At 42.8% G+C, this 25,829-nt stretch overlaps 1 long non-coding RNA gene and 1 pseudogene across 1 annotated transcript; one reads left to right on the top strand and one right to left on the bottom strand.

Annotated features, from left to right (window-relative positions):
- Positions 1-508: 508 nt before the first annotated feature.
- On the bottom strand, positions 509-9,337 carry LOC134756652 (uncharacterized). The gene is made up of 3 exons (XR_010129606.1): positions 8,594-9,337; positions 4,395-4,459; positions 509-1,327 (listed from the first exon to the last, which is right to left on the bottom strand). It is a non-coding gene; the product is annotated as an uncharacterized lncRNA (long non-coding RNA).
- Position 9,338: 1 nt separating this feature from the next.
- Positions 9,339-12,369, top strand: LOC101135368 (patched domain-containing protein 3-like; annotated as a pseudogene).
- The last annotated feature ends 13,460 nt before the right edge of the window (positions 12,370-25,829 follow it).

The following is a 25,829-nucleotide window of genomic DNA, read 5'->3' as shown; positions in this document are numbered from 1 at the left end:
GTCTGTAATCCCAGCTACTTGGGAAGCTGAGTCAGGAGAATCGCTTGAACCAGGGAGCCGGAGGTTGCAGTGAGCCAAGATCGCGCCACTGCACTATAGCCTGGCGACAGAGTGAGACTCCGTCTCAAAAAAAAAAAAAAAATCCATACCAGAAATTTAAGGCACTGTTTGTTCCAGTGTTTAGCTGCTCTGCTGCAGGCTCAGAGAAGGTCTGGAGTTAAACTGGGGAATCTTTTGTTGTGTTTTAAAATCCTATTAAAAAATATAAGTGCCTGTAATCCCAGCACTTTGGGAGGCCGAAGTGGGTGGATCACCTGAGTTCAGGAGTTCGAGACCAGCCTGATCAATATGGTGAAACTCTGTCTCTGCTAAAACTACAAAAATTAGTTGGGCATGGTGGCATGCGCCTGTAATCCCAGCTACTCAGGAGGATGAGACAGGAGAATTGCTTGAACCCGGCAGGTGAAGGTTACAGTGAGCTGAGATCGTGTACTGTACTCTAGCCTGGGTGACACAGCGAGACTGCATCTCAAAAACAAATAAACAAACAAACAAAAAATATATACATATAATTTGAAAAGGCCTATTTCTACACTATTACATCTATTGGATTGAACATCCTCTAGTTTACCATAGGTCTTAGACCCTCTAATTTTGTCTTGACTTTAGAGATAGTAGTGGTTTTTACACTTTTTATCTCCCTCACTAGACAGTCAGCTCTTTGAGGCCAAGAGTATATTCCCATAGCTTCCCTTAAAATAATACTCGCTGTGCACAAATTGTCACCTTTTATTAAATGTGTGTGTTTACTGTAAAAACAGAGCTGGACAATAGAATGTAAGCTGAAAATCAGACCATAGAATCTGGCCTAGGTTTGGGGAATGGAGAGAATAAAGACTTGGATTTCATTCAAGTTGATTTTACTTTGGTTTAGTTTTGGATGAACTAAGAAACAGAGCAAAGAATATAAACAAGATAGAGATGCAGGAGGATAAATATTGCTTCCCATTGCCTCCCTTGTATGTCCCAGAATACACATAAAGTTTGCATTCTTGCCAGCTCTGCACAGCAAGGTATCTACCAGGTCAAAGAGGCAGAGAATGACAGGCTCCCTGCCTTCTATATTCCCAGTTATATCAGCTCAGCAACAACTTATACTACCATATAAGGTGATCATTCTTAGACTCAGTGAACCATGCTATCCAGGTTCCAGGCCTTGAAATTCATTTGATGTCCACAGTCAGGCAGGTTCCTATTTTCTGTGGCTGCACGGCAGGGCCTAGGAATTTTTCACCTCATCTTCTTGTGTTTTTTTTTGTGGGCAGGCCTTGGAAAAACAATGAGAAATCCATATATAAAATGAAGCCCATGTTATCACCACGTGATGTAGAATAATTATGGTTGCTATCACACAGTTTAACATGAATTCCTAATTGCACAAATTATGTATGGTGTGCTTACCATGTGCTTCGCCCTAAAGATCCAAAAGTAAATAAAACTTAGGCTCTGCCTTCTGCCTCAGTACACTTGTAGTCTAGTTAAATTCATCATGCTTCTCTGTCATGACCATTTTTTAAATAGGAGGTGGACAGCAAAGAAACAGGATACTCTGGTTGAAACTTTTTTAAAAAGTATATTATTAATTCCAGGTTGTTTAATAGCCTTTTGATCTCTTTTGGTTTTCTCCCATCTCTCCTTTCTGTTCTGTTTCCCTTAAAATAACACTCAGTGCACACACTGTTTTCATTAAATGGGTGTGTTTATTCTAAAAACAGAGCTAAGAGTTATCAACCGGCAGATTCTTCCTGCTCAGGCCTCCTTAGTGTCTAAACAGTGCATGACTCGCAGAAAATGCAAAGTGGTTTGTTCTGGTTCTTAGAGGCAGAGTGTTAGGAGGGCCAACTGATAGAAACAGAACTTAATCATTTTAGGATTTCAGGAGTATCACTGTAGAAGACAAGGGTGAATGCAGGAGTCAGCCTGTAGACTGTGTACAATCCTAAATTCCACCCTCATCTGAAGAAAATGAACCTGTTTTCATGAAAATGCACCTTTTATATTTCTTATAAATGGGTAGCTTAATAAGTGTATGTATTTATTAATATAACTGATCCTTGATTTTGGAGATATAAAATATTCTAAAAGAATTAATTTAGCCTGGGGAACATCCTCTTAGATAATAAGTCTATAGATGGCTTCACAGTACACATGCCTCAGGGCCTTTGTACCTACTGTTTCCAAGGTTATAGCTTGCTTCCTTCAGGGCTCAGCACAAACATCATCTATTAGAGAGGTCGTAGCTGACCACCTTATATTAATAGTACTTCCCCCACAACGATTTTACTCCGCCATCTTCATTCTCATTTTTTTTCATAAAACTTGTTACCAGCCGGGCATGGCGGCTCACGCCTGTAATCCCAACAATTTGGGAGGCTGAGGTGGGCGGAATCACGAGGTCAAGAGATCGAGGCCATCCTGGCCAACATGGTGAAACCCCCTCTCTACTAAAAACACAAAAATTAGCTGGGCATGGTGGTGAGCGCCTGTAGTACCAGCTATTTGGGAGGCTGAGTTAGGAGAATCACTTGAACCCGGGAGGTGGAGGTTGCAGTGAGCTGAGATAGCACCACTGCACTCCAGCCTGGGGACAGAGAGAGACTCCATCTCAAAAAAAAAAAAACAAAAAAAAAAAACAAAAAACAAACTTGTTACCACCTGATATCTTATTATGGGAACATACAAATTTTGTGGGGCCTGAAGTTTTTATAATGGGGGGGCACTTTTTAAAGAAACAAAATATAAAAATTGCAATTAAAAATTAAGTATGAGCTGGGCGCGGTGGCTCACGTCTGTAATCCCAGCACTTTGGGAGGCTGAGGCGGGCGGATCACGAGGTCATGAGATCGAGACCATCCTGGCTAACACGGTGAATTAGCCAGGCATGGTAGCAGGTGCCTGTAGTCCCAGCTACTTGGGAGGCTGAGGCAGGAGAATGGCGTGAACCTGGGAGGCGGAGCTTGCAGTGAGCCGAGATCACGCCACTGCACTCCAGCCTGGGCAAGAGCAAGCCTCCGTCTCAAAAAAAAAAAATAAATAAATAAATAAATAAATAAATAAATAAATAAATAAAAAGTATGAAAGTGAATATTAAGAATGTGAAAATAAATCATAAATTGCTGGAGTCTTGGAGCTTCAGTTCTTCCTTCTAGGATTTGTTTAGGCAATTTACTAGAAATGCTTATATAAAAATGTGTAGTTGTTGCAACCTGGCTTCCACTTGCCACCTAGAACATTCTATGGCCCTCAGCAATTACCAGCCCTCCCCAGGGTATCACAGTAAATCTGACTCTGCATATTAAACATCAATTTGCTTGTTTGTTTATTGTCAGTCTGTATCAATGGAATGTCTTAAGCTTCTTGAGAGCAAAGATTTAACCTTCTATGTTGCTTTATGCCCAGTGCCCACAACAGGAGTAGGCATGGGGGGCATATTATACATGCTTCTTTAATAAATTGTATCTCTCCCCAAAAATCAACTTGGAAAAAATAATCCTTCCTCCTCTCCCATTTTAGCCACTCTGTATTGTCATAGCTCTGTGTTATTGTCTTTTAGCACTATCACTTAAAAAATTAGCTTACTGCTTACTTTTTTTTTTTTTTTAAGACAGAGTCTCTTCTGTCACCCAGGCTGGAGTGCAGTGGCACAATATTGGCTCACTGCAACCTCCACCTCCCGGGTTTAGGCGATCTCATGCCTCAGCCTCCCAAGTAGCTGGGAGTACAGGTGTGTGCCACCATGCTTGGATAATTTTTTTGTATTTTTACTAGACATGGGGTTTCACCATGTTGGCCAGGCTGGTCTCGAACTCCTGGCCTCAGGTGATCTGCCTGCCTTGGCCTTCCAAAGTGCTGGGATCACAGGTGTGAGCTACTGCGCCTGGCCTGCTTGTTTACTTGTTATCTGCGTCCCCTACTAGAGTAGGCCATACTAAGAAAAGAGAGTGTCTTGCTCCCATTTTCCCAGAGTTTTTAAAGCAAGGCACAGAGGAGGCTCTCAATAAGTATTTTTTTGAGTAAATGAAAATAAGGCAAATAAAAAACTTTTCACGATGAAACTTGCCATGTACTGCAACTCTCCTTGTACCTCTGTTTTTATTCTATTTATCTGAAAGTTTCATTTAGGTACTCAATTATATGCTAATTTAATGAAACATAATTAAGTTTTAAAAAAAGTAGAATTATAATAATCACTTCACTTTACACCTTAGCTAAATAAGTACAAATGCATTTTGATTTGACAGAAAGATTGAGTAATTAATTTGTAACCATCTACTAACAAGATTTGAAAGATAGTACTTTCAGACACATGATTTCTGCTCTGAATTTGCACTCACCCATGATTTCTGTGACTTTAGGGAGTATCAAATAGAAAATGCCCCTACGTACCAAGTTTTCTTCCCTGGAGGCAAAATAAAATAAATAAACTGATCAATTTCTTATATATTATTTCTGAAATATGCTATGAAGGTATTAGCAGATATTTATATATTTTTCTTTTTCTTGCACAATTTATAGCATACTATACTCACAATTCTGTACCTTGTTTTTGTTTTGTGATTCTGTTTTTTTAATATATCTTGGAGCTTACTAATATTTTTGGCTGCATAGTAGTCCATTGTGCAACAGTGTCTGATTTAAATAATCCTCTCTATGGACATTCAGATTGCTCTCAGTCTTTTGGTATTATAAACAATGCTACAATGAATAACCTTGTACACATGTAACTTCATACATATGTAAGTATGTCTGTAGGATAAACCCGTAGATGTGTGTTTGGATCTTATAGCAATAAATGACACTCCTCATCCTCACCCAAATTCTAAGCCAATTAGGAAATAAGACAAAAGAGGCAGATAGGTGATTAAAATGTCACTTCATTACTGGTGACAGCTGATGTTGAAGCATGTTGCTTACATTTGCAGATAAGAGAGCTTCCCAATTCTGGATCTCTTTCCATTTAATCATAGGCAATGTTCTTCAAACATAGGTCTCCCCATGCAGGTTTTAGGAAGATGATGGGCTGAATGCGGCCTTCCCAGTTTATTCTTTACAAATTTAACAATTAGAGGAGTCATCCCTCCTTTCTCAGGGAGAAGCAAGTGAGGAGGAGAAGAGAGGCCAGCGGCATTAAACCAGGAGAGCTACTTAAGCCTAGAAGTACACATCAAGAAACATTCCCGCCCTAACAAAATACTCTCATGTTCGAAACGGTCTTCAATTTGTAATTTTAATATATTTTTCTCAGTTGTTCACCAGAAATGTGTCAATTTACACTCCTTCCATGAATATGCACCCAGGCATATAAGAAAAGTTAGCATTAGATAAATGTTTTTCAATTATCCTTGGTCTATTCATGTCTCACTACCCCACAGGTTTTTCTTGAATTTTCTTACATTATTTTGAAATATAACACAGCAGAATTTTATTTTATTTTTGAGACAGAGTCTCACTCTGTTGCCCAGGCTGTAGTAGAGTAGTGTGATCTTGGCTCACTGCAACCCCCGCCTCATGGATTCAAGTGATTCTCCTGCCTCAGCCTCCCAAGTAGCTGGGACTATAGGCATGCACCACCACGCCTGGCTAATTTTTGTATTTTTAGTGGAGATGGGGTTTTGTCATGTAGGCCAGGCTGGTCTCGAACTCCTGACCTCAAGTGATCTGCTTGCCTTGGCCTCCCGAAGGGCTGGGATTACAGGTGTGAGCCACTGTGCCCGGCCCAGAATTTTAATTATAGTGGCTTCATAGCATTTTAATGTCTAGCAGAGACTGTCAATTGTCACAGTATCCATTGCTCCCATCTTCCTGTTTGAAACCAGACTCTCTGAGATTTCACCCAGGCCTATGGCTGTCCATCTTTGTGTGAGTCGTTGTAGCACCCATGCATATAATTGTAAGGACTTTGACTTTAGCTCTGAGTGAAATGTGGAGTCATCACAGGGATGTGAACAGAGGAGTGACATGATCATAATGTCTTATAGGCTAACCCGTAACTATCTGCTCATAAGGAAAGCCTGGTAAAGTGCAAGGCGCTTCTCCAATCAAAGAACTGACTGCAAAGTAGCCCCAAGACTGGAAGTAAAGCTGCTCTACAAGTTAGGGACACTAGGCCACTGGAGAACTGGGCGAGTGGCTCTCCTTTCCCTCATCTTAAATTCTTTTAAATGTTTGGGGTTGTTTTGTTGTTGTTGTTTTTGAGACAGGGTATTGCTTTGTCGCCCAGGCTGGAGTGCAGTGGTGTGATCTCGGCTCACTGTAGCCTCAACCTCCTAGGCTCAGGTGATCCTCCCACCTCAGCCTCCCAAGTAGCTGGAACTACAGGTACACGCCACCATGCCCGGCTAATTTTTTGTACTGTTTGTACAGACAGGGTTTTCCCCTGTTGTCCAGGCTGGTCTTGAAATCCTGGCCTCAAGTAATCCACGCATTTGGGCCTCCCAAAATGGTGACTAGCCATGAGCCACTGTGCCTGACCTAAATATTTGGTTTTTACAGACAAGAAAGGAAACAGAAACGGGAAGGAGACTGATGGTTTCCGATCCTGATTTTATGAGCCAGGATGCTGTGCAACTTCCACAGATGTTTTGTTATATTTTTGCAGTTGTTTTCTTGTCAAACTTTGAGCTTCCTCATTGAAAAAAAATTTCAAAGTTTCATTTCATCCATTGTAATGGCCAATAACTTCTTTATAATTTATGGAATAAAAGCACAGAGCTTCATAGAAGGTGGATGTCACTATGGAAAGATGTCCAGTTAGAACTACTTTTAAATATATTACAGCTACGCAAGATGAAAAACTCAAATAGGGAATACAAAGCTACAAAATACACTTGAAGACTACAGTTGTATCCAGCCAAGACAGTAATGATAATTTCTGCTTTCTTTCTTTTATTTCCTTTCTTTCTTTCTTTCTTTTTTTTAGAGAGAAGGTCTTGCTCTGTCACCCAGGCTGGAGTGCAGTGGCACAATCATAGCTCACTGCAGCCTACACCTCCTGAGCTCACGTAATCCTCCCACCTCAGCCTCCTGAGTAGCTAGGACTACAGGTGTGCACCATCACACCTGGATAATGTTTAATTTTTTTTTTTTTTTTTTTTTGAGGTGGAGTCTTGCTCTGTCACCCAGGCTGGAGTGCAGTGGTGCAATCTCAGCTCGCTGCAACCTCCGCCTCCAGGGTTCAAGCGATTCTCCTGCCTCAGCCTCCCGAGTAGCTGGGATTACAGGCACGCACCACCACGCCCAGCTAATTTTTGTATTTTTAGTAGAGACGGGGTTTCCTCTGTTGGCCAGGCTGGTCTCAAACTCCTGACCTCAGGTGATCTGCCCGCCTCGGCCTCCCAAAGTGCTGAGATTACAGGTGTGAGCCACTGAGCCCAGTCTACTAAATTTTTTTTTTTTAAGGATGGGATCTCATTATATTGCCCAGCCTGGTGTCAAAATCCTGGCCTCAAGTAATCCTCCTGCCTTGGCCTCTCAAAATGCTGAGATTACAGGCATGAGCCACCACACCCAGCCATTAATGATCATTTCTATTGGCCACAACTTTGGTTTAAATTTTCTAGTAACTTTTTTTATAATCACAAAAAAAAAGTATTATGACAAAAAACTTGGAACTCATAAAATTATTAGTTAATTGAACTACAAAAACAAGCCATGGCAATGAGCAGAATGGGGAGAAGCTTGTAACTCTGATCACAAGAAAGGTGGTCATTTTTAAAAAAATATAAATGGTTCCTATAAACCAAGAAGAAAATCTCAGCAATCCATAGGGAAAACTTCTGAATGGAATAGGCACACAAAAGATAAGATAGTTCACTCAGAAAGATGAGGATGCTAAGCAATACATTCAAAATTAAACCAAAGTAAGATACCAGTGGCACAAACCAAACACTTTGCTGACACTGTGGGATAGGCTAAGGCAAATTCATATATTGCTTATGAGGGTATAAATTAATACAACTCCTTTGGATTTTAATTTCTCAATAGCTCTAACACTTTAAAAGAACCTATCCTTTGGCCTAGTGAATCCACTCTAAAAAATTATCTCACAGATATGGTTCCTGTGTATAGGTTAAATAAAATACATTCATTCACTGAGCACTATTTATAAAAGCAAATGACTAAACAATCAATGAGTCCATCAATAAGATTCTGGTGAAATTATGTTTCATCTACACATTGGAAAAGTATAGAGCAGTTAAAAAATAAGATAAATTTATATGCACTGACATACTCAAATCCTCTGCCACCGTAGATGAAAAATATAATCTGCATAACATGAATAGTACAATATTTATGAAAAAGGTATATTTGCTATATCTTTGATATGCATGTATTGCATAGAAAGGGCTTGTAAGGATGTAGACCCACTTTTTAACATTTCCTTTAAGAGGAATGGGATAAAGAGGTTTAGATTTTTTTCCCCACTTTTCATTCTATACTTCTTCACAAGGAGAATGTATGTACATGTTACATTTGTGGATAGAGAATAAAAATAATAACTAAGTTAAGTGTATCAAGTTCACAAAAGCGTTACCTGAAACTGCTACTGGGTGAACCCCAAGAAAGGTAATATCTGTCACTCAGGACATGTGGAATTTCTGTTATTTGTGTATGAGAGAAACACCAAATTCTCCCAATAAATTGCGAGTCCCGTAGGATAAGCACACATCTGATGGCCCTGAAGAAGCGTTCCTTGTGTTTGCTGAACCCCTGAGAGCCCAGGCACGCCTCAAACACATTTAAGATTTGTTGGGCATCCGGGCCAGCCACGTGCTCCCAACGCCGCCTCCGGGTCGGGGCGCGCCGCCAGAGCTCAAACAGACTCCCCTAGAATGCCTCCAGGAAACCGTCGGGTGGGGCGGAGATCTGCTCCCCGCAGCGGCTTTTTCACCTGCTGTCCCGCCTGTGCTTCCTGGAAATGAGTTTCTGTTCCTCTAAGGTCGTGGGGCAGCCGGACCCGAGCCTGGGGCGAAGCGGGAGCTGAAGTTGGCGCCCAGGAAGAGGGACTGGGCGACTACCCGGAGTCGGGCCGGGAGTCCGAGCGGGGTCGGTCAGAGTCGGAGGGGTAGCCGGAGCCGGGCCGGGGCCAGACAGCGCAGCTCGAGGTCTGGGTCCGGGTCGGTGGAGGTCCCGGGGTTGGGACCAAGGACCGAATCGAGGCCGGTCTGGGCGTCAGGGCAGCCCTCGGAGCGGCGACCGTTGCTGGATAAGGGGCCGCAGCCACCCCGGCGTGGGTTGGAAGGACGCACCCCTGCTGGGGCGAAACCCCGAATCCGTAGCCGTCTGCCCGCGACTGCCAAGCCGACCGCCTGAAGGGGCCGCTGTCCCGCGCCTTCCAGTGGCTGGGGTGGTGGTGGGCGCCCCTGATCTTCCTCTGGCGCCCATGATGCTGCCGGCCGCGCTGGGCTCCGGCTTCCTTTACCTGCCCGAGGACGAAGAAGGTCTGGAGGAGCCGTGCGCCCAGGGGAGCCCGGCCAAGGCTGAGTGGGCTTCATGCAGGGCCATTTCACCACCACCGACTCCTACCGCTTCTCCAGGAGGAGCCCCGAGGCCAATTTCGCCTCCATTTTGGTGGTCTCCCACAGCGACTTATAGCTGGAACCAGATACCTTTGCCGAAGTTGGTAAATTGGGCAGCGTGATGCAGGATCTGCAGGTCCCAAGGGGAAACGGAAGCCACATCCAGTACCAGCAGGTGTCCCTGAGGCACCAGACGCTCTGTGTGCCCCCCAACCCGCTCCTGGACGCCTGGCAGGTGGACAAAACGCTTGACCTGAGCAGCATCACCTTCCCTATCTACAACCACAGCGGGCATCTTGTCTTCCTGACCGGCTTCTTTGGAAGACACATCCTGGGGGACAGCTTGGGAATGGGCCAGTTACTTCTGCAGGCCAAAGCCATGCAGCTGCTGTACTACCTGAAGACCCCGCACCGGAGGACAACGTGCAGAGCAAGCAGTGGCTCACCCATTTCCTCCACCAATTTAACAATATTAACAACAGTCTGGCCATGAAGAAAATTGAGGTACCTGGCGGTTCAGGTTTACAAGCAGGCCAAGAGAAGGTGGGAGGGATGAGGAAGACTTGTTCCCAGAACCGTAACAAAAGCACCGCATGACTACTTCAAGGGGTTCTTGCCTCAAAGCCGGGTTTGCTTTACTGTATTTGTCACTTAATCCAACTCTTTTAAATTAACACCGACGGATGCCAGGAATCGTGAATTCTTGGTAACATTCAGGTCGGTAACACAAATCCTGTGTCCACCAGATGGGGCTGTTCAGCACATACACTGGTCTTCATGTTTAATTTTGGGGTTTGGTTTCTTATCATATTACAGTGCTTTGACATTCTACTTATAGTTGAAGTCTTCACTGGTTTTGGGGAGCCCCCAAAACTTGCTTGGAGCTCGCTGAGTATTTTTTTTTTTTTTTTGGCAGGTGGTCCACTTCACATTGCTTTCCAGACAAATGCAATTGGAGGCAACTTCTATGACAGTGATCCCTTTGTTTCACCTGGCATACATTTGAATCATACTATTTGCAGTCACATCATGCTATTGTTACTGCAAGTTCTGGATCAAAAGTATCATCTGTGAACCTCAAGAGCAGGGGGGACTTGCCCACCCCACTCTCACGAAGATGAGGGTCTTCAGGGTGGTTAGCATGTCCTCGTCCATCCTGACCCTGCTCCACTCTGAGCCCAGCTGGCTGCCCCGGAGTCTGCTTCTGAACCCTTCAGCAGCTCTAATAATTTCATAAACCAGTTGTATGTTGTCATTTTAGTGAGGCTGAGTAAATGTTTGGATTCATGGGGCTTCTTAACTGTGTGCAATTCCTGCCCCAAACTTTCTTAGACAAGTTTCTTCTTGTTCAAGAAGACAAAGATTATGGGCTCCATTACCTTGTCTTCCTAACTTCTTTCAAAAGCAGATATAAAAGGGAATAGACATGTTTTTAAACCAATAACTTTGTGTTAAAAATACTGGAAAATACTTTTCTTTTGTGTGTGTTGATTGGACCTCCTAACATGTTGACAAGCAAAAATGTTATATGGAAGAGCCTTTCTAAAAGCTGAACCTCTGAGAATAAATGCCTTATACTAGGAATTGGGGAAGAGAAAAGCAGAAGGAAGTTCTAACAAAGATCGTGTTTCAAAGACTTTCAGAAATTATGAAGGACACCTCTCTGAAAAGTACTCCAGTATGATGTTCCTTGAAATGGATATGGCTGTCAGGATGTTGCTTCAGAGTGTGAAGTCAAATGCATGCTAACCTTCCAGTTTTGTTTTTGTTTTGTTTTGTTTGACACAGGGTCTCTGTCACCCAGGCTGGAGTGCAGTGGCACAATCTCGGCTCACTACAATCTCTGCCTCCAAGGCTTAAGCAATCCTCCCACCTCAGCTTCCCAAGTAGCTTGAACTACAGGTGTGCACCACCATGCCTGGCTAATTTTTGTATTTTTAGTAGAGAGGGGGTTTTGCCATATTGCCCAGGCTGGTCTTGAATTTCTGAGCTCAAGTGACCCACCCACCTTGGCCTCCCAAAGTGCTGGGATTACAGGCATGTGCCACCATGCCCTGCCAACCTTACAATTTTTTAAAAAGAGACAAAATGTGGTTGAATTATCTGGAGCTAATAAGAAAAAACTTGAAGCAACCATTAATCAATCTAATCATGTTCTCTGAAAATATAACCAGCCATTGGCTATTTAAAACTTGTAATTTTTTTATTTACAATAAGTATGGAGACTATACTGCCATCTGATTATAAATGACAATAAAATATTAATTCAACCCTTTATGAATTTTATGAAGAACAAAATGCTCTAAACTTTCCTACTTTTAATGTATGTTTAGTATTTCTGGCTGGAATTCCATACCATTCTTTCCTTCTTACTAAAATCTCAAGTTTCAGGTGGCAGCTTGCCAGTTTCAACCTCACCTTCTCATCTGCTTTCTGATTAAAATGTTTAAGAAATCCGGCCAGGCATGGTGGCTCACGCCTGCAATCCTAGCACTTTGGGAGGCCAAGGCAGGTGGGTCGCTTGAGGTCAGGAGTTCGAAACCAGCCTGGTCAACATTGTGAAACCCTGTCTCTACAAAAAATTAGCCAGGCATGGTGGCGTGTGCCTATAATCCCAGCTACTCGGGAAGCTGAGGCACAAGAATTGCTTGAGTCTGGGAGGCGGAGGTTGCAGTGAGCCGAGATCATACCACTGCACTCCAGCCTGGGCGACAGAGAGAGAGACTATCTCAAAACAAACAAACTAACTCAATAAATAAATAAAATAAAATCTGGAATTATTAAAAATTCATACCCAAACTGCATGTTGGCATTGTTATTCTAAGAATGGTGTGTGTGTGTGTGTGTGTGTGTGTGTGTGTGTATGTGTGTGTGAGGGAGGGAGGGAGGGAGGGAGGGGGGGGAGAGAGAGAGAGAGAGAGAGAGAGATGTGGAATAAAGCAATGAGTTACAATGTGATATCCCAGGTGACCTTGAGAACCAGAATACTTTCTGTGGGAAAAAGGGCTACCTATAGTTGTTAAAATGCTTTTACCATTTCCCTGACAATGCTAGAACCTTAAACATGTTAAATTCTAATACCCCTCTCCTGCTTTTGTGTTATGTATTTTTTTTCTAATTTTTAGAATTATTTATAGTGAGCTATATCGCCCAGGCTGGTCTCAAATTCCTGAGCTCATGCAACCCTCCTGCCTTGGCCTTTCAAAGTGCTGACATTACAGGCATGAGCCACCACACCCAACCTGTGTTATTATGTATTTTAATTTTAGGCCTAGAGACAACGAACAATCCAGTAGCAATAAGCATCCCTAGCATCCAGACTATAGTCTTTAATGAGAAATACCATTTCTCACTAAAAGAAACTAGTGCTGCTTAAACAAATGGTTCATTCCAGGTTTGAGGCAGGAATTGTACAAAATGGGCCAGGTGCATCTTGTTATACAAGATAGCAAAGAAGCTATCAAAAACTATTAAGGTTTTAACTGAAGTAGTTGGAAACAATCTGCAGACGACTCCACTGGCTCAAGATGGAATAAATCATGCATGAATAAGAGTAACTGCAGTGGACTGAAAAAAAATGTTTAAATTAATGATTTAAAAATGATTAAATTTAAAAATGATTTTTTTAAAAACCTAACCGGCCGGGCACAGTGGCTCACACCTGTAACCCCAGCACTTTGGGAGCCCAAGGCGGGCGGATCACGAGGTCTAGAGATTGAGACCATCTTGGCCAACATGGTGAAACCCCACCTCTACTAAAAATACAAGAAAAATTAGCTGAGCGTGGTGGTGCACGCCTGTAGTCCCAGCTACTCGGGAGGCTGAGGCAGGAGAATCGTTTGAACCCGGGAGGCGGAGGTTGCAGTGAGCCAAGATCATGCCACTGCACTCCAGCTTAGCTACAGAGCGAGACTTCTTGTCTCAAAAAAAAAAAAATAATAAACCTAATAAATCATCTTTGGAGGACGCTAACAACTATTTTGCAAACTAGTAAATAAAGGGAAGAATCAAGCATTTAACCTGCCTTTCCTACACAAACTGTAACTCTGAGTAAACAACTAGTAAATGAGGGAATGTCTCTTTTTATAGAAGTATTTAAACAAATAGACCAAGAAGAGACAATAGCGGCCAGACGCGGTGGCTCATGCCTGTAATCCCAGCACTTTGGGAGGCCAAGGCGGGCAGATCACAAGGTCAGGAGATCAAGACCATCCTGGCTAACACGGTGAAACCCCGTCTCTACTAAAAATACAAAAAATTAGCCAGGCGTGGTGGCGAGCGCCTGTAGTCCCAGCTACTCAGGAGGCTGAGGCAGGAGAATGGTGTGAACCCAGGAGGTGGAGCTTGCAGTGAGCTGAGATCGTGCCACTGCACTCCAACCTGGGCGACAGAGCGAGACTCTATCTCAAAAAAAAAAAAAAAAAAAAAAAAAAAAAAAGGAAGAGACAATAGCATTGGAAATCACCATTTTGCAATCCTTAATGAATTAAGGATCTAGGATTGAGCATCTACAGCTGCTAACATCACAGACAACCAGACGTTAGGTTTTTTTTTTGTTTTTTTTTTTTTGAGATAGAGTATCACTCTGTTGTCCAGGCTGGAGTGCAGTGGCACCATCTCGACTCACTGCAACCTCTACCTCCCAGGTTCAAGCGATTCTTGTGCCTCAGCCTACTGAGTAGCTGGGATTACAGGTGCCCGCCACCATGCCTGGCTAATTGTTTTGTATTTTTAGTAGAGATGGGGTTTCACCATGTTGGCCAGGATGGTCTCGAATTCCTGACCTCAAGTGATCCCAGCCTCCCAAAGTGCAGGGATTACAGGCGTGAGCCACCATGCCTGGCCCAAATGTTAGGTATCTTTTGTCAAACACATCATCACCTATGAAGTAGCCTTGACAAAAACAAAATCAAACCTGAATCTGATTAGGCCTCTAGATCTAAGTATCAACGTATAGGACATACAGAGAACAGAGGAATGTGCTAATCTACACAACATGAATCAGTAAAATACCAACATTGAAAAAGTAGGATATATGATCAAGGTTCTTCAACAAATACACTGCCAGGAGTTGAAATAAAGAAGAGATAGATAAGGAATTTATAAAATAAGAGAGCTAAAAGACAAAGCAAAGCTAAATACAGTGTTTATAGAGATTTACAGTTGGGTGATGTAGTGAGTTGAATGCAAATATGACCACGTCCTACTACCTGGAACCTACGAATGTTACCTTAATTGGAAAAAGGATCTTTGTAGATGTAATTAAGGATCTTAGGAAAATCATCCTAGAGGCCAGGTGTGGTGGCTTACGCCTGTAATCCCAACACTTTGGGAGGCCAAGGCGGGTGGATCACAAGGTCAGGAGATCGAGACCATCCTGGCCAACATGGTGAAACCCCATCCGTACAAAAAAAATACAAAAATTACCCGGGTGTGATGGCACGTGCCTGTAATCCCAGCTACTCTGGAGGCTGAGGCACGAGAATCACTTGAACCCAGGAGGCGGAAGTTGCACTGAGGTGAGATCTTGCCACTGCACTCCAGCCTGGCAACAGAGCGAGACTCCACCTCAAAAAAGAAAAGAAAAGAAAAGAAAGTCATCCTAGATTATCCTGGTGGCCCTAAATCCAACAACAAGTGTCCTTATAAGAGTTAGGCAGAGGGAGATTTGACACAGATGGAAGAGGAGGAGACAATGTGACCAGGGAGCAGAGACTGGAGTGATGTGGCCACAAGTCAAGGAATGCCAGCAACCACAGGATGCTGGAAAAGAATGGATTCTTCCCTAGGTCCCCCAGGGGTGCAGCCCTGCTGGCACCTCAAATTCAGACCTCTGGGCTCCAGAACTTTGAAAGAACACATTTCTGTTGCCATCTATTTTAATTTTTTACAGCAGCCACAGGATGCTCATAATACAGGTGGATAATATCCAAGAGAAAGAAAATAATCCCCATAGTGAAGACAGAGGTTATCGATAAGGGTTTGGGAGATACATGTGGAGGGTGTCTGGGGTAGTTGGCAAGGTATTCTCTCCTGACATGGATGCCAGTTGCAAGGTAGTTGCCCTTTAATAACTCAAGCTGTACATTTGTCTCATGTGGATTTCTGTATTCGTATCATATTTAACAGTAAATAAAGTTTTCAAAAAGTCATACAACTAGTAAAGCTCTTATCTCAAATGTCTGCCCGTGCACAAGGAGGGCCTGTGTTCTCTAGACAGGGAAGAAGGTACGACTCACTTCCTTGATGGTCAAGGTGTGAGGAGGGAAAAGCTATGAAGGGTTAGAGGAGGGCTGCAGAAACACACCTTCGGGAAACCACAAGTACCACTTTTATGTATTTATCTGTCCAGGAAAGAACTAGAAACAAAAGTTTGTCTGTGAACCTTCAAATGAAAGATGTATTTCACAAGTCTCTGCTGAAAGTGTTCACAGTTTATACATGCTCAGCCTGACTTTTAAATGCCACTGAACAAAGGTTGGGGGGTGGGTAATAATTAACTACACTCTACTAAGACTGATGGATACAGTGCTGGTATTTCAGATTTCCCAACGAGAACCTCTGTAGGTACTTGTAGGTATACAATCTTGTGGTCTGTTTTGAATTTCAAAGGTAAAAGTTGAAATGTTGGCAATCTTGTGTATCCAACATGGCACAATTTGCAGTGACTCTTCCTAAACCAGCTCAGAACACCCTTAGGAGGCGGCCAGTTGGGATCTACAATATTCACTGGAGGTTTGAGCAGGATGCTCAACACCCGTCCAGTGAGGCCCCCACAAAAATATTATCTTTTAACTCAGAGGGCCCCAGTACGAGTTTAACAGTCTATGACTCACAACTTCAAAATACCATCGAAATTCAATTCAGAGTTAAAGACTGTATGACGATGCCCCAGATTTTAAGAAGACAGTTCTGTTGGCCATATTTTTATGTTCATTGCTATATAGTCCATAAAATTTGTGTCACAACTTGTTCTTTTCTTGAATTTTTATAATTTATATACCCCAATTTTACTAAAGACTACTATATTGTTTTTGTTTTTCAACCTTTATTTTAGGTTCAGGGGTACATGTGCAGGTTTGATATACAGGTTAATTTGTGTCATGGGGGTGTGTTGAACAGATTATTTCATTACCCAGGCATTAAGCCTAGTACCCAACAGTGTTTTTTGTTTGTTTTAGGCAGAGTCTCGCTCTGTTGCACAGGCTGGAGTGCAGTGGCATGATCTCAGCCCACTGCAGCCTCTGCCTCCTGGGTTTAAGCAATTCTCATGTCTCAGCCTCCAGAGTAGCTGGAATTACAGGCATGCACACCCATGCCTGGCTAATTTTTATACTTTTAGTAGAGACGGGGTTTTGCCATTTTGGCCAGGCTGGTCTTGAACTCCTCACCTCAAGTGATCCACCCACCTTGGCCTCTCAAAATGCTGGGGTTACAGGTGTGAGCCACTGCACCTGGCCCCAATAGTTATTTTTTCTGCTCCTCTCCCTCCTCCAACCCTCCACCCTAAAGTGTTTGTTGCTCCCTTGTGTTCATGTATTCTCAGAATTTAGCTCCCATTTATAAGTGAAAACATACAGTATTTGGTTTTCTCTTCCTGCATTAGTTTGCTAAGAATAATAGCCTCCAGCTCCATCCGTGTTCCCACAAAAGACATGATCTCACTCCTTTTTAAGGTTGCATAGTATCCCAAGATGTATGTGTACCACATTCTCTTTTTGCAATCCGTCATTGACAGACATTTAGGTTGATCCCATGTCTTTACTATTGTGAATAGTGCTGCAATGAACATTTGCAGGCATGTGTCTTTATGGTAAAATGATTTATATTCCTTTGGGTATATGTATACCCAGTAATGGGACTGTGGGTCAAATGATAGTTGTTTTTAGCTCTTAGAGGAGTCACCACACTACTTTCCACAATGGCTGAAACTAATTTACACTCCCACTAACAGTGTATAAATGTTCTCCTTTCTCCACAACCTCACCAGCATCTGTTATTTTTTCATTTTTTAGTAATAGCTATTCTAACTGGTGTGAGATATTACCTCATTGTGGTTTTGATTTGCATTTCTCTAATGATCAGTGATACCGACTTTTTTTTAATATGCTTTTTGGCCACATACATGTCTTCTTTTGTAAAAGGACTAGTATATCTTGGCCGGGCGTGGTGGCTCACACCTGTATTCCCAGCACTTTGGGGGGCCAAGGCGGGGGGATCACCTGAGGTCAGGTGTTCGAGACCAGCCTGACCAACATGTAGAAACCCCATCTCTACTAAAAATACAAAATTAGCCAGGCGTGGTGCCACATGCCTGTAATCCCAGCTACTCAGGAGGCTGAGGCGGGAGAATCGCTTGAACCCGGGAGGCAGAGGTTGCAGTGAGCCAAGATCACGCCACTGCACTCCAGTCTGGGCAACAAGAGCAAAATCCCGTCTCAAAAAAAAAAAAAAAAAAAAAAGGCCGGACACGGTGGCTCACGCCTGTAAACCCAGCACTTTGGGAGGCCGAGGCAGGAAGATCACGAGGTCAGGAGATCGAGGCCATCCTGGCTAACATGGTGAAACCCTGTCTCTACTAAAAATACAAAAAATGAGCCAGGCGTGGTGGCGGGCTCCTGTAGTCCCAGCTACTCAGGAGGCTGAGGCAGGAGAATGGTGTGAACCCGGGAGGCGGAGCTTGCAGTGAGCCGAGATCGCACCACTGCACTCCAGCCTGGGCGACAGAGTGAGACTCCGTCTCAAGAGGAAATAAATAAATTAAGAAAAACGACTAGTATATAATGTTAGGTGATGCTTTATTTATTACCTTCAATAAAAATGAAAATTCCTCACATTTAATTTCTTGACAATAGAATTAATTTCATATAGAGTCTTTCAAATGTGACGCATTGGTAAGTTGTGTTATTTACTATTGTCATAGTTAATGAAGCTTTTTTTTTTGAGACAGAGGGTCTCACTCTGTCACCCAGGCTGGAGTGTGGTGGCATGTTCATAGCTCACTGCAGCCCCAAACTCCTAGGCTCAAGTAACCCTCCCACCTCAACCTCTTGAGTAGCTAGGACTACAGGCATGTGCCACCACGCCCAGGTAATTTTTTGGATATTTTTGTAGAGATAGAGTTGCACAGGCTGGTCTTAAATTCCTGGCCTCAAGTAATTCTCTAGCCTGGGCCTCCCAAAGTGCTGGGATTATAGGTGTGACCACCACATCTGGCCTAATGAAGCTTTACTATCAGTATTGATATTTCATAACTTTATAAATATTATTTTCTTACACTGCTCTATTTCTTAGCTGTTAAATAATAATTGCTATAGCTAAAACACCTTATGAAATACTTGATATTATGTAATACTTTGGTTGTCTTATATAGATTGACATATAATAATAATTGGGCTAGACACAGTGGCTCATGCCTGTAATTCCAGCACTTTGGGAGGCCAAGGCAGGCAGATCACTTGAGGTCAGGAGTTCGAGACCAGCCTGGCCAACATGGTGAAATACCGTTTCTACTAAAAATACAAAAATTAGCTGGAGGTGGTGGGGTACCTGTAATCCCAGCTACTTGGGAGGCTGAGGCACGAGAATCACTTGAACCCAGGAGGCGGAGGTTGCAGTGAGCTGAGATCCGGCCACTGCATTCCAGACTGGGCAACAGAGCAAGACTTTGTCTCAAAATAATAATTGGCAAATAAATTATATGAAAACAACTTTTTATATTAGCATCAAGAAAGATGAACTCTTTATCACCTTGAGTCTTTCTCTCTCCTAGGAGCAAAAACCTTTTTTTTTTTTTTTTTGCTAGAGGACCACCCCCCTAGAACCCTTCTTCTAATATCTTAGAGGTTAGAACTGCTTCACATACATTCCTCCACCAAACACTGGCAAGGAGGATGGACTATCCATGATTGGCTTAGAGTAATTAAGATTCAAGTTACATGGCCTCCTAATATGCAAAAAGACCTGGGGCTCTTGATAATCTACATCTTTGACACAATTAGTCACTTCTCTTGCATTATATTTTGCTTCCAGCCCTTGGCAGAATGGTCTAACAGTCAATGACCCTGTCACCAACTTTTTTTTTCCTAAACCTACTTTCTATCTTCCACTCCTCAGGAGTTCCTGACACCCATCATTGTTTTTTGTTTTTTTCTTTTTCTTTCTGTCAGAATCTCCTCTCAAATCAAATGGAATTGCGAAAGTCAGGATAAGACAATATATCACTATCTGTGGTATGCAGAATAATGGTCCCCTAAAGATGTCTACATCTTGATCTTTGGAATCTATGTATCAGGTTACATGGAAAGGAGAATTAAGGCTCCTAACACTGATACGGTGAAATCTGTACCACGCTTCTATCCTGCAGAATTATAAAATAAATTTGTATTACTTTAAGCTACTAAGTTTGTGGTAATTTCTTACAGAAGTGATAGAAAACACAATACACTTTCCAAATATATTTACATCTTAACAAGGGACAAAGCCCTTCCTTGACTTAGCACATTTTTGGTTGCAAGAGATAGAAACTTGATTCAAAACAAAAAAGGATCTATTGGGTCACATCACCATTCAACTGTGGAAAAGACAGGAATGGAACTGTGTCAGGAAGGCCTAGAACCAAGACGTTAACATCATCCCCCATCCCCAGTCACTGGGCATCTGTATCTGTTCTCTTCATTCACACCAGCTTAGTCCCAACAGCAGGGAACTTGGCCAACCACAGCTCTAGGTCTGCCCCCATGACTCAAACACCTCCCATTAGGCCCCATCTCCAATCCTGGGGATCAAATTTCAACATGAGGTTTGGAGGGGAAGAATTTCCAAACCATAGCATTCCACCCCTGGCCCCCAAAACTGATGTCCTTCCCACATGTAAAGTACAATCATCCATCTCAACGGTCCCAAATGTCTTAAGTTGTTCCAGTACCAACTCAAACGTCCAAAGTCCAAAATCTCATCTGAGATTCAAGAACGGTTCCTTTCAGCTATGAGCATGTAAAATAAAAAACAAGTTATTTAATTCCAAGATACAATGGTTATACAGGCATTCCCATGTCAAACATTCCCATGTCAAATGGGAGAAATCAGTGAAAAGAAAGGGGTAATAGGCCCCATGCGTGTCCAAAACCCAGCAGGGCAGGCATTAAATCTTAAAACTCCAAAATAATCTCCTATGACTCCATGTCCCGCAACCTGGGCACACTGGTGGGTCCTGAGGCCTTGAGCAGACCCATCCCTGTGGCTTTTCTGGGTGCAGCCCATGTGGCAGCTCTCATAAGGTGGAGTCAAATGCCAGAGGCTTTTCCAGGCTGAAGGTACACCCTGCTGGTGGCTCTATCATTCTGGGGGCTGGAAGGCAGTGGCCCTCCTGCAAATCCACTAGGCATTACTCTAGCAGAGGCTGGCTGTGAAGGGTCTGACTCTGCAGCAGGCTTTTGCTTGGGCACCCAGGCTTTCCAATAAATCCTCTGAAATCAAAGTGGAAGCCACATCTCCATAGCTCTTGCATTCTGTGGGCCTGCAGAATTAATACCACGTGGATATCACCAAGGCTTCCACCTCGTGCCCTCTGGAGCAGCAGCACCAATCTTATCTGGGGTTCCTGGGGTCATTTGAGCCACAGCTGCTACAGCCTGGGAACAGCATCCTGAAGCAGTGAGGAGCAGTGGTGCCCTGGTCCTGTTCCCCAAAACCAATCTGTCCTCCTAATACCCCTAGGCCTGTGATGGGAGGGGTGGCTGCCCAGCGGAAATTTCGATTTGTGAAATGCCTTTGTGGCCTTTTCCCCACTGTCTTGACTATTAGTACCTAGATCCCTTTTTGTCACCCTAAACTCTTTAGCAACCTGTGGCTCCAGCTTGACCATACCCTTGGATTCCTCTCCTGAATATGCTCTTTCCTTCTCTATTACATGACCAGGCTGAGAATTTTCCAATATTTTACACTCTGCTTTTAATGATAAATTCTGCCTTTAAGTCATTCCTTTGCTGCTGCAATTCAACATATGCTGTTAAAAGTAATCATACACTTCTTGATTGCTTTGCTGCTTAGAAATTTCTTCTGTCAATTACACTAGGTCATTACTCTTATGTTTGGTCTTCCACAAAGCCCTAGGGCATGGACACAATGCAGCCAAGTTCTTTGCTGTGCTGTAACATGGGTGATCTCTGCTTCAGTTCCCAGTAAGCTCCTCATTTCCACCTGAGACCTTGTCAAGATGGCCTTTACTGTCTATATATTTTTTTAATTTTTAAAAATTTTTTAAAAGTCCCCATTTGACATACTGTCTACATTTCTATCAGCATTTTGGTCATAACCAATTAATCAATCTGTAAGAAGTTCCAACCTCTTAGAATTTCCAATCTCTAAATTCCTCATCTTTTTGTCTTCTTGTAACCAGGGGCCTCGGTGTTAAAAATCACCCACTTTCTTTTTCTTCCTTCCCTCTCTAGACACTCCCTTTCAGCACAATGTATGCTTATCTAATTAGGCTCTTGCTTGAGAAATCCCAGAGGCTAACCTTGAAACAAATCAGGGACAGAGCCCTCATTGAGGAATTCTCCCATTTGGAGGGAGTAACCAACAATTAGTCCACCATCATCAGGCCGAAGTCAAGATAATGCCAACCAGACGTCTGGACAGGCATTACCCAAGATAACCACTGGAACAAGACACACAGACCCTGTACCCTGCACCTCCACATGTCTCCAAGTTTCCCTTTAAAAATCCTATGGTAAATTTTAAAATGTAAGATGGTACTTTCATTGCAGCACTATTCACAATAGCAAAGACATGGAATCAACCTAAATGCCCATCAGTGATAGACTGGATACAGAAAATGTGGTACATATATGCCATGCAATACTATGCAGCCATAAAAAATGAGATCATGTCCTTTGCAGGGACATGGATGAACCTGGAAGCCATTATCCTCAGCAAACTAATGCAGGAACAAAAAAAGCAAACACCACATGTTCTCAATTTAAGTGGGAGCTGAATGATAAGAACACATGGACACATGGTGGGGGACAAGACACTACGGTCTGTGGGGATGGGGGTTGAGGGGAGGGAGAGCATCAGGAAGAACAGCTAATGGGTGCTGGGCTTAATACCTAGGCGATGGAATGATCTGTGCAGCAAACTACCATGGCACACGTTTACCTGTGTAACAAATCTGCACATCCGCACATCTACCCGGGAACTTAAAATAAAAGTTGAAGAAAAAAATAAAGATGGTACTTTCGAATGCTTGTTCACTAGGTTCTCAAGTTTGCTGGCTCTCCAATTAAACCTGCTTTTCCTCCCACCAATCCTAGCCTCTAATGTCTGGTGTTTAAGCGGCAGCAGCTGAACCTAAGTCTGGTTACATTCTGAGCCCTCCAAACTCTTCCAACCTCAGCCCATTACCCAGTTCCAAAGCTGCTTTCTCATGTTTAGGTATTGTTAAAGCAATACCCCACTCCTCAGTACCAATTTTCTGTCTTATTCCATTTTGTATTGTTATAAAAGAATACCAGAGACTGATAATTTATTAAGAAAAAAAGGTTTATTTAGGCCGGGTGGGGTGGCTCATGACAGCACGTTGGGAGGCCAAGGCTGATGGATCATGAGGTAAAGAGATTGAGACTATCCTAGCCAACATGGTGAAACCCCGTTTCTACTAAAAATACAAAAATTAGCTGGGCGTGGTGGTGCACACCTGTAGTCCCAGCTACTCTGGAGGCTGAGGCAGGAGAATCCCTTGAATCGGGGAGGCGGAGGTTGCAGTGAACCGAGATTGCACAACTGCACTCCAGCCTGGTGACAGAGCGAGACTCCGTCTCAAAAAAAAAAAAAAAGAAGAAAGAAAAAAAGGTTTATATAGCTCAAGATTCTGATGGTTGCAAAGTCCAAGATTGGGCATCTGCATCTGATGAGGGCCTCACACCTGCTTCCACTCACGGTGGAAAGCAAAGGGGAGCTTGTGTGTGCAGAGATCACATGGCAAGAAAAGGAAGAGAAAGGAAGGGAGGTGCCAGGCTCTTTTTAACAACCAGCTCTCATTGGAACAGAGAACTCACCCACAAGGGAGGGGGTTAATCTATCCATGAGGGATCTGCCCCCATGACCCAAACACCTCTCATTAGGTCTCACCTCCAACACTGGGGAGCAAATTTCAACATGAGACTTGGAGAGGTCAAACATCCAAACCATAGCATAGTCCAAGTGTAAGTGCCCCATAAAAAAAGAGTTAGGGCATCAGCACAGTCACAGCCTTTGGAAGAACTGCTCTAAGACAGACAGAAGCCCCAAGCTGTGTCTGCTGTGACCTAAGAAATGTAAGCCGTATTTATAGTTTCAGACATTTTCAGACTAATAAAACAAGTGTTTTTTGTTGCTTTGCATACGTGAAGGGAGGGAGGATGGAGGGCTGACTGTCTGCTACTGGCTGATCCAGCACCTAAACTGATCATACAAACGGCGATCTCCTCTGCAGTCTGTATTAGTCAGCTTGGGCTACCATAATGGGTGGCAAACAAGCAATTTTTTTTCTCACAGTTCTGGAGGCTGGAAGTTTGAGATCAGGGTGCCAATATGGTTGGGTTCTGGTGAGGGCTTGCTTCTGGCTTTCAGACAGCAAGATGTCTTTTCTTATAATGACACTTATCATGTTAAATCAGGGCCCCATCCTCAGTACCTCATTTAACCTTAATTACTTCCATAAAGGCTGTATCTCCAAATATAGTCACATTGAGAGTTGGGGCTTACAGATATTTATTTATATAAATGTGAAAACATAGGGCAATGTGCCTTTGAGCAAGTACCCTAGATGCTAATCCTCTTTCAGTTCCAGCTAAAACACTGAAAATAAAACCTAAGAGAAATAACAGCTTCTAAAATTTGGATAAACTCATCTTAATTAATCCACGCTTAAAATAATCTCCATGATTTTCACTATTTTGTAAAATAATGTTTGACCTCCCAAAGCAATGGCTTGCATTTGATTTTAGTGAAAGACAAAAATACAAAAATACATACATACATATATACATATATATATATATATATATATTTTTTTTTTTTTTTTTTTTTTTTGTAGAGACAAGGTCTCACTCCATTGCTCAGGATGGAGTACAGTGTGATCAAGGCTCTCTGTAACCTGAAACTCCTGGGCTCAAGGGATCCTCCCTACTCAGTCTCCCAAGTAGCTGGAACTACAGGCATGCACCATGCTGGGCTAATTTTTTTTATTTTTTGTACAGATAAGGTCTCCCTATGTTTCCCAGACTGGTCTCGAACTCCTGGCCTCAAGCAATTCTCCCACCCCAGCCTCCCAAAGTACTGGGATTACAGGTGTGGGATTACAGGCTGGGATTACTAAAATGTTTGGCCTTAGTAAAATATTTTTCATCATACCGCAGTGACTTCAAATTTGAAAAAGTTGACAGAAAGCTGTACACCTTTGTAATCCTTTTTGCTGTGCACAAATCCATAGCAAAAATGTTTTCTAACAGAAAACAGGAGCTTCTGACACAAAGTACAGCATTTTAAAAATTCAAAAAGAGGCCAGGAGCAGTGGCTCATGCCTGTAATCCTGGCACTTTGGGACGCCAAGATGGGCGGATCACCTGAGGTCAAGAGTTCAAGACCTGCCTGGCTAACATGGTGAAACCCTCTCTCTACTAAAAATAAAAAAATAAAAATAAAAATAAAAATTCAAAAAACAAACAGAAAATAAGAGCTGAAAATTAAATACCTCAGATCACAAACTATTTTCAAGATCCTTCAAGCACCTCCAGCATGCTTTTCTGTAAAAATAATCCACATCATCGTCCTTGTATGCTGGACGTACATATGAAATACTAGATCTTGAGAAGGCCAAGAATAAGATGCGGTCCATAATCTCTAACTTAGCCAAGAGATACACAATTCATATATAAATGACCAATTCTTAAACGTGACAATGGGAGTCTTACTGTGGCTGAAACAGGAAAGACTTTCCAGACAAGGCCAGACTTGACTCAGGAGTTCACAGGACCTACATAAACTGGCAAAGGAGGGGAAGGTGACTGCAATTGTTCTCACCTATGCTATAAAGTGGATCTCTAAAGCACTACTGAGCAGCATATTAGTTCTAGCATTAATTGCTAAATGTTCTTCAGAGCAATAAAATAGTCTACAATTCAATTACAGATTGAAGTAGTGTATAACTCACTTGTTTTCATTAATTCAGACTATCCTTCAACCCAATCAGCCCAAATTCAAGCAGTC

The sequence above is a fragment of the Gorilla gorilla genome, chromosome 11 (genome assembly GCF_029281585.2).
Source record: "Gorilla gorilla gorilla isolate KB3781 chromosome 11, NHGRI_mGorGor1-v2.1_pri, whole genome shotgun sequence".
Lineage (NCBI taxonomy): Eukaryota > Metazoa > Chordata > Mammalia > Primates > Hominidae > Gorilla > Gorilla gorilla.
This window is presented reverse-complemented; position numbering and strand designations above follow the sequence as displayed.